The sequence below is a fragment of the Lissotriton helveticus genome, chromosome 9 (genome assembly GCF_964261635.1).
Source record: "Lissotriton helveticus chromosome 9, aLisHel1.1, whole genome shotgun sequence".
In the NCBI taxonomy this organism is placed as follows: domain Eukaryota; kingdom Metazoa; phylum Chordata; class Amphibia; order Caudata; family Salamandridae; genus Lissotriton; species Lissotriton helveticus.
Window position 1 is genome coordinate 794729847 of NC_136070.1, and position 12095 is coordinate 794741941.

General features: G+C 43.8%; 1 protein-coding gene across 2 annotated transcripts in view; it reads left to right on the forward strand.

Moving 5' to 3' along the window:
• CCDC61 (coiled-coil domain containing 61) overlaps positions 1-12095 on the forward strand; it is a 597856-nt gene that overhangs the window by 222950 nt on the left and 362811 nt on the right. The window lies entirely within an intron of this gene.

Consider the following 12095-nt stretch of genomic DNA (forward strand, 5'->3'; position numbering starts at 1 on the left):
CTCGCTCTATCAACAAGAAAGAAATTTATTATTAGCTGGATCATTTACCTAGCTGACAGGTGTTAAGGGTTACTGGACTTCTTACAGACTCATACCTTTTATTTTAGGTCAGGCACTTAAATTTGCTTGCAATCTTTTTCATTCCTGGCAGTTCTGTTCAATTCTGCTCTGTGGGGGAGGAATTTACTGCATGAAATTCACACTCCATTATTGTTGTTATAGCCATTGACCAAATTATCCTAATACCTTACACACCTTTGTTGGAATCATCAGGCGTTTACACCGGTGTAGTCTTCTAATTAGTTTTCTCAATGGCTTGGAGTATTATTTACTCTGTAGGGTTTAAATAATTCCTGTTAGTAACCCGGGTTTTGCCCTTTCTTATTACAACCCACCAGTACAAGGAGAATCTCACTCACCTCCTGTTCTTAAGTTCTTTCTGGAACTGGTATTTTCAATTAACCGTTATTTATTCTGAGGTTTTTTTCTGTCCCCCGGTTTCGACTCTATGGAGAGAGCATGGGTGTGCATTAATCACTTCCCTTCTTACTTTTGAGCACTCTTAATGATGTACTGCCTCGGCCCTTATGCGATCACTACGTAAAATCCTGCCACTACTTCCACTACCCGCTAGAGCACAGATAGTCAGGTGCACCATCCTTAGTCGCATTGACTATTGCAATGCTCTCCTGCTCGACTCCCCCTTGGTACTGCTGGACCGACTCCAACGCGTCCAGTCAGCAGCAGCCAAACTGGCCCTTGGATGGACCAGGAGATCTTCAACCACGGCTGCTTTAGCCGAGCTGCACTGGCTTCCCCTGAAGCAACGTATTGCCTTCAAGTCTCTTTGCTTGGTCTTTAAGGCATTACACGGGCTAGGACCTATACCTCTACAACAGATGTTCACCTGGTACACACCAACCAGAGCTCTGCGATCCGCTACCGCTCGACTTGTAATAGTACCCAGATTCAAGAGAGCTAGGATCGGGGGAAGATCATTCCGAGTGGCGGCTGCAAAGCTCTGGAACAGTTTGCCCGCTGACATTCGCCATACTTCACAGCTCCTGCCTTTGCGAAAACTAATAAAGACTTGGCTTTTCCCCTAGAATCCCCCTCCACTACCGTCTAATAATCTCCCACTGTTTCTATCTTAGGAGTAAGCCAACCCAGCGCCAGGATGCCTGCCAGGCGACAGTTGCGCTCTATAAGTGTTTTAAATAAATAATAAATAAATTCTGGCTATCCCCTCTTTATTATTCATGTGTTATCGACATAAGGGAATCAGTAATGTATTTCAAGTTTATTTCACATACTGGTTGGTATCTACCCATTGTTAGTTTAATTGTAACTTCCCCTGCGCAGTGCTTAAAACACGCAGTATTAGTTTAATTATAACTTCTAATGCAGAGTGCTTAAACCCGAACTTGTATGTAGGCTGGGTTGCATCTTGGCCACGTTTCCCCAAAAACTCTGTGTGCGGTAATATTTGCTTAAATATCTGTTTTACATTCTACTTTATTAGATGGTTATTTCTTCGTCAATTCTGCCTGCATGCTGTTGCGCTGGAGCTTTTTTAAGCACTATGGATCCCTACCGCTCCATGTTTGCAGACTGTTCGGTTACTTAACATTATTCTCAGCGTTATACTTAACATTATTCTCAGCGTTATACCGGGCATTGATCCACATTGCTAAAACGCCCTTCTGGAACCATGTCGTGCAATTATTTAGGCTTAGACCAGATTGCCACATCAGGGATATCGGGCTAAACACAAATATTGCCGATTACCTCCTTGACTGTGCCTCATGCTTACGCCCGGGACGTAAAGCAAAATATCGCAAATGTCTCCGACGCATTTACTCACCGTGTTGCCTCTTGTCTTGCGCTTCCACCGGTGTCCGTCCAGAGTTTGGATTCCTAACGGCGCTATTCGCGGCTCTTTCTTATAAACGTTTTAAAAACGTAAAAAACGTGAGCACACCTGAAGGGGCTAGTTCACGACCCCGTTTCTGCTCATGTGATTTCTTGCTTTGCTAAACATAAACGAAGGTCTCATTTTGCTCGAAAATCGGCGCCATCTTATAATGGCTTCCTGAAGTATGTAACCACATGTAAAACTTTATTTCATAAGTGATGAAAGATGAATAAATGCAACCTTGGAGCATGTTGATATTTACAGGTCTTATATCAACATGCTCCAAGGTTGCATTTATTCATCTTTCATCACTTATGAATACCCACCATTTAATTTGTGGCGGGGGCACGTGTAAGAATCTAAATAGTGTCAACATTTATGTCTGAAATAAAGTTTTACATGAGCCGCGAATAGCGCCGTTAGGAATCCAAACTCTGGACGGACACCGGTGGAAGCGCAAGACAAGAGGCAACACGGTGAGTAAATGCGTCGGAGACATTTGCGATATTTTGCTTTAAGTCCCGGGCGTAAGCATGAGGCACAGTCAAGGAAGTAATCGGCAATATTTGTGTTTAGCCCGATATCCCTGATGTGGCAATCTGGTCTAATGTATAAAAAAGAGGGAGGCCTCCTTAACAGTCAGATTAGGGACAAGGAGTATAAGTTGAAGGAACAGAGCAAGTCCCCAGATCACTACCTTACTTAGAACCTATCAGTGTATTGCCCATTTATCTCGCAAACCCAGTAGCCAACAAATATATAAATGTGACAGATATAATTAATAAACAAAAAACAATTTGGAAAAGGAGAATAGAAACCTTCACAGTGTGTGTGGTATAAAAGTATACAATTTATTACAAATCAAATTAAAAAACAGTAGATATACAATACAATGATAGTACCCAAAATCACAAACATCAATGATTTTAAAAAGATTTTGTTAATCAAGTAAACACAATCTATTTTTGTAAAAAGTTTCTCAATATTTAAAAAACAATATGAAGAATTTCACAGTTGTTGTAGGAGTCGACGCGGCGTTTCGGTGTTTGAATGATTTCACCTTCTTCAGGACAAACAATTCTGTGGGTCATTAATTTTACACTCCTCGCTTTCTTGATTTCTTTAGAGGTAGTTAGGAGCGTAGATTTTCTTATGTTGGAAACTGCTAGTCTTTGTTTAATTCCAGACACGAGTTTCGTTCATCTCCTCGTTGCAGGAACTTTTTCAATGGTGAGGATGCTGGAGGGGGGCCACCGTATTGATCAATAAAATAATTTTTTTAAAAATGGGATAATGTATCCCTGACTACAGCGCCACTGGATGCCTTCAATTCTCCCGGCAGCGTCAGAGTAATCTTTTGAATTTATAAAAACCAAGGTCTCTCATCAATCCGACCTTGTTTGTGGTAATCGGCCTCCCTGCTCCCCTCTCAGTCCGGCTCGCAGTTTTTCTGTATTAAACAGAAAAACTGCGAGCCGGACTGAGAGGGGAGCAGGGAGGCCGATTACCACAAACAAGGTCGGATTGATGAGAGACCTTGGTTTTTATAAATTCAAAAGATTACTCTGACGCTGCCGGGAGAATTGAAGGCATCCAGTGGCGCTGTAGTCAGGGATACATTATCCCATTTTTAAAAAAATTATTTTATTGATCAATACGGTGGCCCCCCTCCAGCATCCTCACCATTGAAAAAGTTCCTGCAACGAGGAGATGAACGAAACTCGTGTCTGGAATTAAACAAAGACTAGCAGTTTCCAACATAAGAAAATCTACGCTCCTAACTACCTCTAAAGAAATCAAGAAAGCGAGGAGTGTAAAATTAATGACCCACAGAATTGTTTGTCCTGAAGAAGGTGAAATCATTCAAACACCGAAACGCCGCGTCGACTCCTACAACAACTGTGAAATTCTTCATATTGTTTTTTAAATATTGAGAAACTTTTTACAAAAATAGATTGTGTTTACTTGATTAACAAAATCTTTTTAAAATCATTGATGTTTGTGATTTTGGGTACTATCATTGTATTGTATATCTACTGTTTTTTAATTTGATTTGTAATAAATTGTATACTTTTATACCACACACACTGTGAAGGTTTCTATTCTCCTTTTCCAAATTGTTTTTTGTTTATTAATTATATCTGTCACATTTATATATTTGTTGGCTACTGGGTTTGCGAGATAAATGGGCAATACACTGATAGGTTCTAAGTAAGGTAGTGATCTGGGGACTTGCTCTGTTCCAGCAATCTGGTCTAAGCCTAAATAATTGCACGACATGGTTCCAGAAGGGCGTTTTAGCAATGTGGATCAATGCCCGGTATAACGCTGAGAATAATGTTAAGTATAACGCTGAGAATAATGTTAAGTAACCGAACAGTCTGCAAACATGGAGCGGTAGGGATCCATAGTGCTTAAAAAAGCTCCAGCGCAACAGCATGCAGGCAGAATTGACGAAGAAATAACCATCTAATAAAGTAGAATGTAAAACAGATATTTAAGCAAATATTACCGCACACGGAGTTTTTGGGGAAACGTGGCCAAGATGCAACCCAGCCTACATACAAGTTCGGGTTTAAGCACTCCGCATTAGAAGTTATAATTAAACTAATACTGCATGTTTTAAGCACTGCGCAGGGGAAGTTACAATTAAACTAACAATGGGTAGATACCAACCAGTATGTGAAATAAACTTGAAATACATTACTGATTCCCTTATGTCGATAACACATGAATAATAAAGAGGGGATAGCCAGAATGGAGGCAGTACATCATTAAGAGTGCTCAAAAGTAAGAAGGGAAGTGATTAATGCACACCCATGCTCTCTCCATAGAGTCGGAACCGGGGGACAGAAAAAAACCTCAGAATAAATAACGGTTAATTGAAAATACCAGTTCCAGAAAGAACATAAGAACAGGAGGTGAGTGAGATTCTCCTTGTACTGGTGGGTTGTAATAAGAAAGGGCAAAACCCGGGTTACTAACAGGAATTATTTAAACCCTACAGAATAAATAATACTCCAAGCCATTGAGAAAACTAATTAGAAGACTACACCGGTGTAAACGCCTGATGATTCCAACAAAGGTGTGTAAGGTATTAGGATAATTTGGTCAATGGCTATAACAACAATAATGGAGTGTGAATTTCATGCAATAAATTCCTCCCCCACAGAGCAGAATTGAACAGAACTGCCAGGAATGAAAAAGATTGCAAGCAAATTTAAGTGCCTGACCTAAAATAAAAGGTATGAGTCTGTAAGAAGTCCAGTAACCCTTAACACCTGTCAGCTAGGTAAATGATCCAGCTAATAATAAATGTCTTTCTTGTTGATAGAGCGAGACTTTAATAAGCCGCCAAAGAAGAAGTTTTACTTCATATAGATGTCCTAACCATAAAGGGATATTGTTATGAGGTACACAATCCTACTGATTATGTGATGCTTATGGTGAGGGAAATGTATGTATGCACGGTTATTTGAGCCTAACTGTCCAAAACCATAGGGATCCCAAGGGTTTCCTTTGGTTATTTAATTACTGTCAGTGCATAGTGGGACCACAAAATGAAGTGTATAAATATAGATAAAAAAGAGTAATAGAAAAAATTAAGTTGATTATCATAATGTGAATGTACTCTTACACTGGTATTTTCTGCTTACAGATATATGTGTACGTCAGAATTGTCCTGAGGAAGGTGGGGCTTATCGCCAAAACCACCGAAACGCGTCGACTACCCCGTAGGGGATGTATTAACTGTGTACAATTTTTTCATTGTTTCATATTATAATCATTGTATACTGATATGTGTATCCCAGTATCTGACCATAAATCCTGAATTCTAGGTCACCACTGAATAGATGGAAATTGTTTTTAACTAGATGTGAAGAACTGATGTTTTACTATGTACTGAATATATTTTTTAACAAAAATTTTTAAAATAATAAAAACTCTGTAATTTTTGTACACACAACTTATTGTTTTTGTGGTTCTACTAAAGCACAGGTTTGGAAAAAGTGGCTGAATGATAAGTTGGTGAGATGAATGAATGATCTGGTTCCCCAGTTGAATCAAATACCCAGGGAACATTTAATTCCTTTTTTTCTACATTACCCTGTTCCTGTGGGTGTTACCAGAAGGGTACTCTCTTTCCTTTTTAACCTGGTCTTTACAAGCAAACACGCTGATTGCTAGAGAGGACCCAACCATGGGGGTGGGGGCGGGCGGGCGGCAGAGAAGAGACTCGTTTCTCTGTCAGCTGCTAGCCTTTCTGTGTAAAAGCCTCTTATAATTAATCACCAGGTCTGGCGGACTCGGAGGAGGTCCATTGACAGTCTAAGGGTACCCTCTAAGGGTACCGCTGTGACTTTGTGTAAAGTTCCACTTCCAGAAAAATATCAAAGTGACATTAAACATCAGGTATCGCTACATTGATTAATTTACACCCACCCAGTCTTTGCTCTGTGCACCTGACAAATCTGTTGCTGTGAGTGAAGTTCATTCTGGCTTTAGAAAGATCTCATGACCATGCAGTGATAAACAGGGATCTCAGACTTGCATGTACATAAACATGAAATAAAGCTGGCGCCAAAAGACCTCGGCAGTGAGACAAATTATTGCAACATTGCTGATATTTTCAATCAGAATATGTTTTCCCGGACCTTGCAGTCTGTGCAAGGCATGGGGTAAGTCGTGAGGGGGTGACACCATGAGTTACCGCACTGGGTGACACCATCCCTAGTGACGCCACTGCACCCTATATTGGGATTTAATGCCACTGCGCTGCTGCCCTGCAGATTTTGACCCTCCTTTTCCAATGATCTCTCCTCACTCTGACCTTACCACAGCCCCTGGTGCTCCTGGCCCCTATCAGTAGCGGTTCTCCGGGGAGCGGAGGGAGGGAGCGAGCGGTGCTCGAGCTAGCAAAATAAAATTTACAAATTAATACTTAACTTACCTGAATGTGATGAGATGCAACATCCTCCTCCGGTCCTCTTCTCTCTGCCGGAACTGGAACCAGCAACTCTCTTGACCAGTCAGGGTACTCCTCTTAAACAGCATTAAAACAACACCCTGATTGGAGGAAGCAGCCTCACTCGGCGCTGTTGAGGCTATGGCTTTCTCTAACTCAGCTAGGTTAGAGCTGTTTAAAGTACGCATGTGTGGGTGGCCGTCTCAAGACGGCCGTACAAACACGCATGCACACTTTAAACAGTGCCATGCAAGCACACAGTGACTGCGCCCCCTATATACCAGTGGTTTCATACTCCGACCATATGGGTATGTGCCCCTCTGTGGTAGATGGCCCCTGGCTGATGCACGCCCGGTATTGAAATCGGATTACGGCTTTATGTAAATGTGCACTTGGAATCTATGGGAAAACCTCCATGCCACCACTTACGATGGTTATTAAATACTAATTTGAAAACTGACTTAAAGTTTGCTCTGCCTGTTTATTTTCTCTACGCTGTTTTGTTTTGGATGGTTTTTGCAATTCAATAAAAAATATATCTAGTTCTTGACTTCTAATTCCCCCTTTCAACTAAAGGGTTGTCAGTAGCCAGACTCTTACGGTACTACTTATGCTAAGGCGTGAAGTTGACACCAAATGTGAGAGAAAGGTGGTGCTTAATAAACAGTCCGCATGTGACACGAGATCGCTTAACCCCTTCGCTGCGGCGGCTATTCTGCCGCAGCGCTAAGGGGGAGGCGGGGCCGCGCGGCGGTCCCGTGCTCGTGACGGAACCGCTCCGTCACGGCCCTAAGGTGAGCTGTGCTTGTGACGGAACGGTTCCGTCACGGACCCGCCTGCCCATTAGAACGTCAGCGCGGAATTCGCGCCGCGTAGGCGTGGCGAGCGGGCCGTGACGGAACCGTTCCGTCACCAGCACAGCCCACCCGAGGCTCGTGACGGAACGGGTTCTTCACGAGCATGGGAGGGGTTAAGTGTTATGTCGGCTGTGCTCGGAGCTGAAAAAGTACAGCCTGTGCTTTATCCATCAATTGACAAAGAAAGACAAACAGTGCTTGTGCATACATTGTACTTTTCCGTTACGGCTTTCCAAAAAACACATTATCTGACATTCAGTGTGAAGCAGGGAGAAATACTTTTTACCAACAGATGGCACTCTTGTTCCATATTTTCCTTTTCAATGTGGAAGTCTCAGCAATGAGCATGGGGGGAGAGGGTGGGAGGCTGCGGAGAGGACTGAAGATAAGGCCGCCCACAAATGCTGTTAGAAATGACATTTTTACAGGACACTGGAAAGATCGATATATGAAATGGTGCCTGGCAATTCCTGACATGGAGGAGCCCCTTCATTGAGTACATTCCAAAGCTGATGGGAAGGGTTTAGGAGCGAGCTGTACTTACACTTTGCATCCATAAGACAGACCTTACAAAAAATATAGTTGTGGACTATTTTAATTTACAAAGCGTACGTTATACAAAAAATAGTAACAAAGTAAGGACTTTGTACACCCCACTATTGGCATACTAGTGTATCCGTGTAAGTCCTGAGTATATGGTAATAAGTTACCTAGGAAATTGGTACCCTGGGGGTCTCATATGGGCTGCAGCATGTATTGTGCCACCCATGGGAGCCCATGCAAACTGTGTCTGCAGGTCTGCCATTGCAGTCTGCGTGAAATGCTGCATACACCTTTCACTTGAGATGTAGGTTTTCCTTATATCTCGGTCACTGCACTTAAAACATATAAGTCACCCCTAAGGTAGGCCTTACAGCGTGAGGGTGTCCCTGCACGAGCAGAGCCCTCACAAACCCCGGAGTCCATTCTGTGGCTTTGTAAGTGCGGGGAAGACATTTATAAGGTATGTAGTCGACACTGGCCAAGTCGAGATGTCCAACTACATAATGGCTTCACCGATCCTGGTCATGTTTGGTATCAAAACAAGTTGGAACTGTGTGACTACACCTATTCCAGTGTTAGATGCATGATACAGTGTACTGGGGTGCTTCTTTGCGGGCCCCCTCCATGTCTACCTGTGTAGCCCAGCAGGGTCTGTGTTCAAGCTAGTGCTGCTGCAGACACTGGTCTGCCCTCCTTCTGCTGAGCTAAACTCGGGCAGGGGAAGGCAGAACAAAAGATTTTCCGTAGAGGAGAGGTGTAACCACTTCTTCTTTAGAATTAGTTGTCTTAGGCTAGGATGGGAGTGCTGCAGCGTGCCTCCAGACTGCTTTCAAGGACACTTTTGGTGCCCTCCTTCCATGAACCAGTTTCCACTAGTACATGAGCCCTTGGCTTCTGCTTTGGCAAAAAACTACACAAAGGACAGGGGAGTGGCCACCCCCCTGTCCAGCTCCTCCCTGGGGGTGCTCTGAGCTCCTCCAGGTGTATGCTTAATTCTGCCATCTTGAATCTTGGCCTCTAGGAACAGCTGACTGGTTAGGTCCTCAGAGTAACGTCCCTGACACTCAGATAGGTGCGTCACTGAAGATAGTATCCTTCCCCCTTTTAGGGTGCCCTGAAGGTGAGCCCTTAGATTAGTTCTGGACACTGTCAAGACCTGTCTGAAGACACTTCTGCTGCTAGACACTCGACTCTGCTGCTGGATCGAGCAAGGAACCAAGACAAGACTGCTCCTGGTAGGAAAATTCCTACTGTAGCTTCGTCTGCGGGTTCTTCCAAGTTTTTGCAACTCTGTGGCCGTCCATCTCCTGAGTCTCCCATGACTCTGCATACATCCAAGCAAGAAGGAATCTCCATTGGAGTGAAGGAGTCCCTCCCCTGCATCTGCAGGCACCTCAACGTCTATGACCGATTCACTGATCCTGCTTTCCCACAGAGACTTCTCGGCTCAGCAACACAGGTGGTGATTTTTCGGCTCCTCAGAGACCTGACCGGTCTTCCCTGCACCTTAGGAGACAGTATTCCCTTTCCAGCCGACCTTACCCTCATCACTGTGCACAGCGTCTGTTTGTTGTTGCCAAGGCTCGTCGACTCTCCTGACTGAAGATCTTCGAGCACCAAGAAGCCACAGCCTTGATCATCGCACAGTTCCAAGTGTGTCGTCCTTCCTGCATCTTTTGCGACATGGGCATCCATCTTGTTTGTGCTGCTGAGGCCCCCTTTGCTACTCCCTGTGCCTGCTGCCAGAGAATCTTCCTGGGGTCTCCATCGATTCCTGCTGGCTCTCCTGTGTGCTGGCCCTGACTGACCCTTGCCGGGTTAGTTCCTCTGACCTTGCTTGTCTGCAACCAAGCATTGTTTCCTGAAACCCGACTGTTGTATTTGCCAAGGTTTGTTGGTTGTCCTGCCAGCCACTGACCCTCCTGCCACCTTCAACCGTTGTGGGTCAGCTAGTCGACAGCTCCTGCATTGTCAACTGTGCTCCACAGCTACTACATCAAGACCTGCATGCTACAGCAAGCACCTCCAACAAGTGATGACATCGTGCTCCTGCTTCTCCTAGACATCTCCAGGTGGTTTGGACTTTGTCCCCTCTGCTTTCGGGTACTTCTCGTCGAGAATCCACGTCTGGGTTCCACTGACCTGTAGCTGCCAGACTTCCAAGATCCTTCATTGACATCAACGGCCTCTTCCTTCACCAGTTCTCACCTACGCACCTGGGCTTCCTGGTGTGGGTATCCACAGGTAGGGTGGATCTCCAGCCTTCCTTGATGTAACTGGTTTCCTTGGGGTACTTTGGGAAGGGTCCTGAATCCGAAAAATATTAACCACGACTTTCCCTGTGGTACCCTATGGACAGTTGACCCGGGGGTAATACTTCTGCACCCGGGCGCCTGGGAGCCCCTAGCTACTTACCTTCGGTGCTTCGGTGCTTCCCCTGGCTTCTTCATCCTTGGGTATCAGTCTTGTTTGGTTTTTCACCTCGCATCCCATTTTTTAGGATTTGGTAAATGCCCCCTTCCCCTTCCTCTAGGGCCCATGTGTTTTCCAGTGCTTGCTTACTGTTTTAAAGTATTGCCTAGGTTGCATTGATATCTCCGTGTAGAGACTATACTAAGTAGTTCTTAGTGTTGCTTTTAATAAATACAGAAGTATTTTTCTTAACACTGGTGTGGTTCTTTCTTGTGTGTAAGCTTACTGACTGACTATTGTGTCAATGCACCCCGCTTTACACCCTTCTAACTAAGCATTTGCTGCTCTCCACTGTTACCCATTGAGAGCTTTGGATATCAGGGACCACTACAACTATCACTAAGGGTTGCTAGCACTCCTTGCATTGTGCTTCACTGATAGGTGTACCCCATATACTGAGCCAACCTCCTACAATACTATCCTCTCTCTTAAAGCACATATATATCTTCCCTGAAACTAACATTTATATTAAACCAACGAAATATACATGTAACTTTATGGGCTCCCTCTATAAGCACAGGGTCTAATATCAGGTTTGAATATAGTGACTTTATTCAGCAGCTTACTACGTACGATAAAATTAATAAAAAATGATGGTGATATTTGCCCATGAATCAAACAATACTAGATTCGCCTTCAATTTAAACTGTATCCACAAGACTGGGTCTAACTTTGTCTTCACTGTTTATTTGAAGAACAATTTGCCCCCATTCAAAATCTGTTTTGTCACCCTCCTGGTCATCCTCCACTCACATCGCCTCACCGTAGGTTTAAATTCCCTACTGGATTAACTGACTCCCCATTACCTTAGTTTAAGTGTCTTCATGGGCCCGTTGTGGTCACAAGTTGGATATCCCTCCTCGCAGAGGGAATCTGGAATTTTGACATCAACGACTTCGCAGTGAGAGTAGAGTGCTCCTCTTATTTGAACATGTAAATGCTCATGTTTATATAACAGAACAGATCCATGCTACTGTGCTGAGACCTCAGCCAGGCTCTCGTCGTTTATCGTCTTATGATAGCTATGCTGCCTACTGGACGGTCAACAACATTTGTGCAGTGAACTTTATCCCTTGTAGTAAATGTTCAAAGTATTGTGATAATGTGCCCACAAAGTTGAAATGTAAGCAAATGTGGTTTCTAAGAACCATATCCTGCACAGTCATGCAAGCAAATGTGTGTTAAAAGTCAACAGTAGAAAAGAGGGCACCTTCAGAAATGTGTGCATGTAAAATGGCAGTGTTTCTCACCAGGCCTAAACCAGCCATGTCACACTACAGCATGTTAAAGATGGTTCTGCGAATCCAAAACATGCTAGATTAGCTCTGGGTCTACCAAGCTT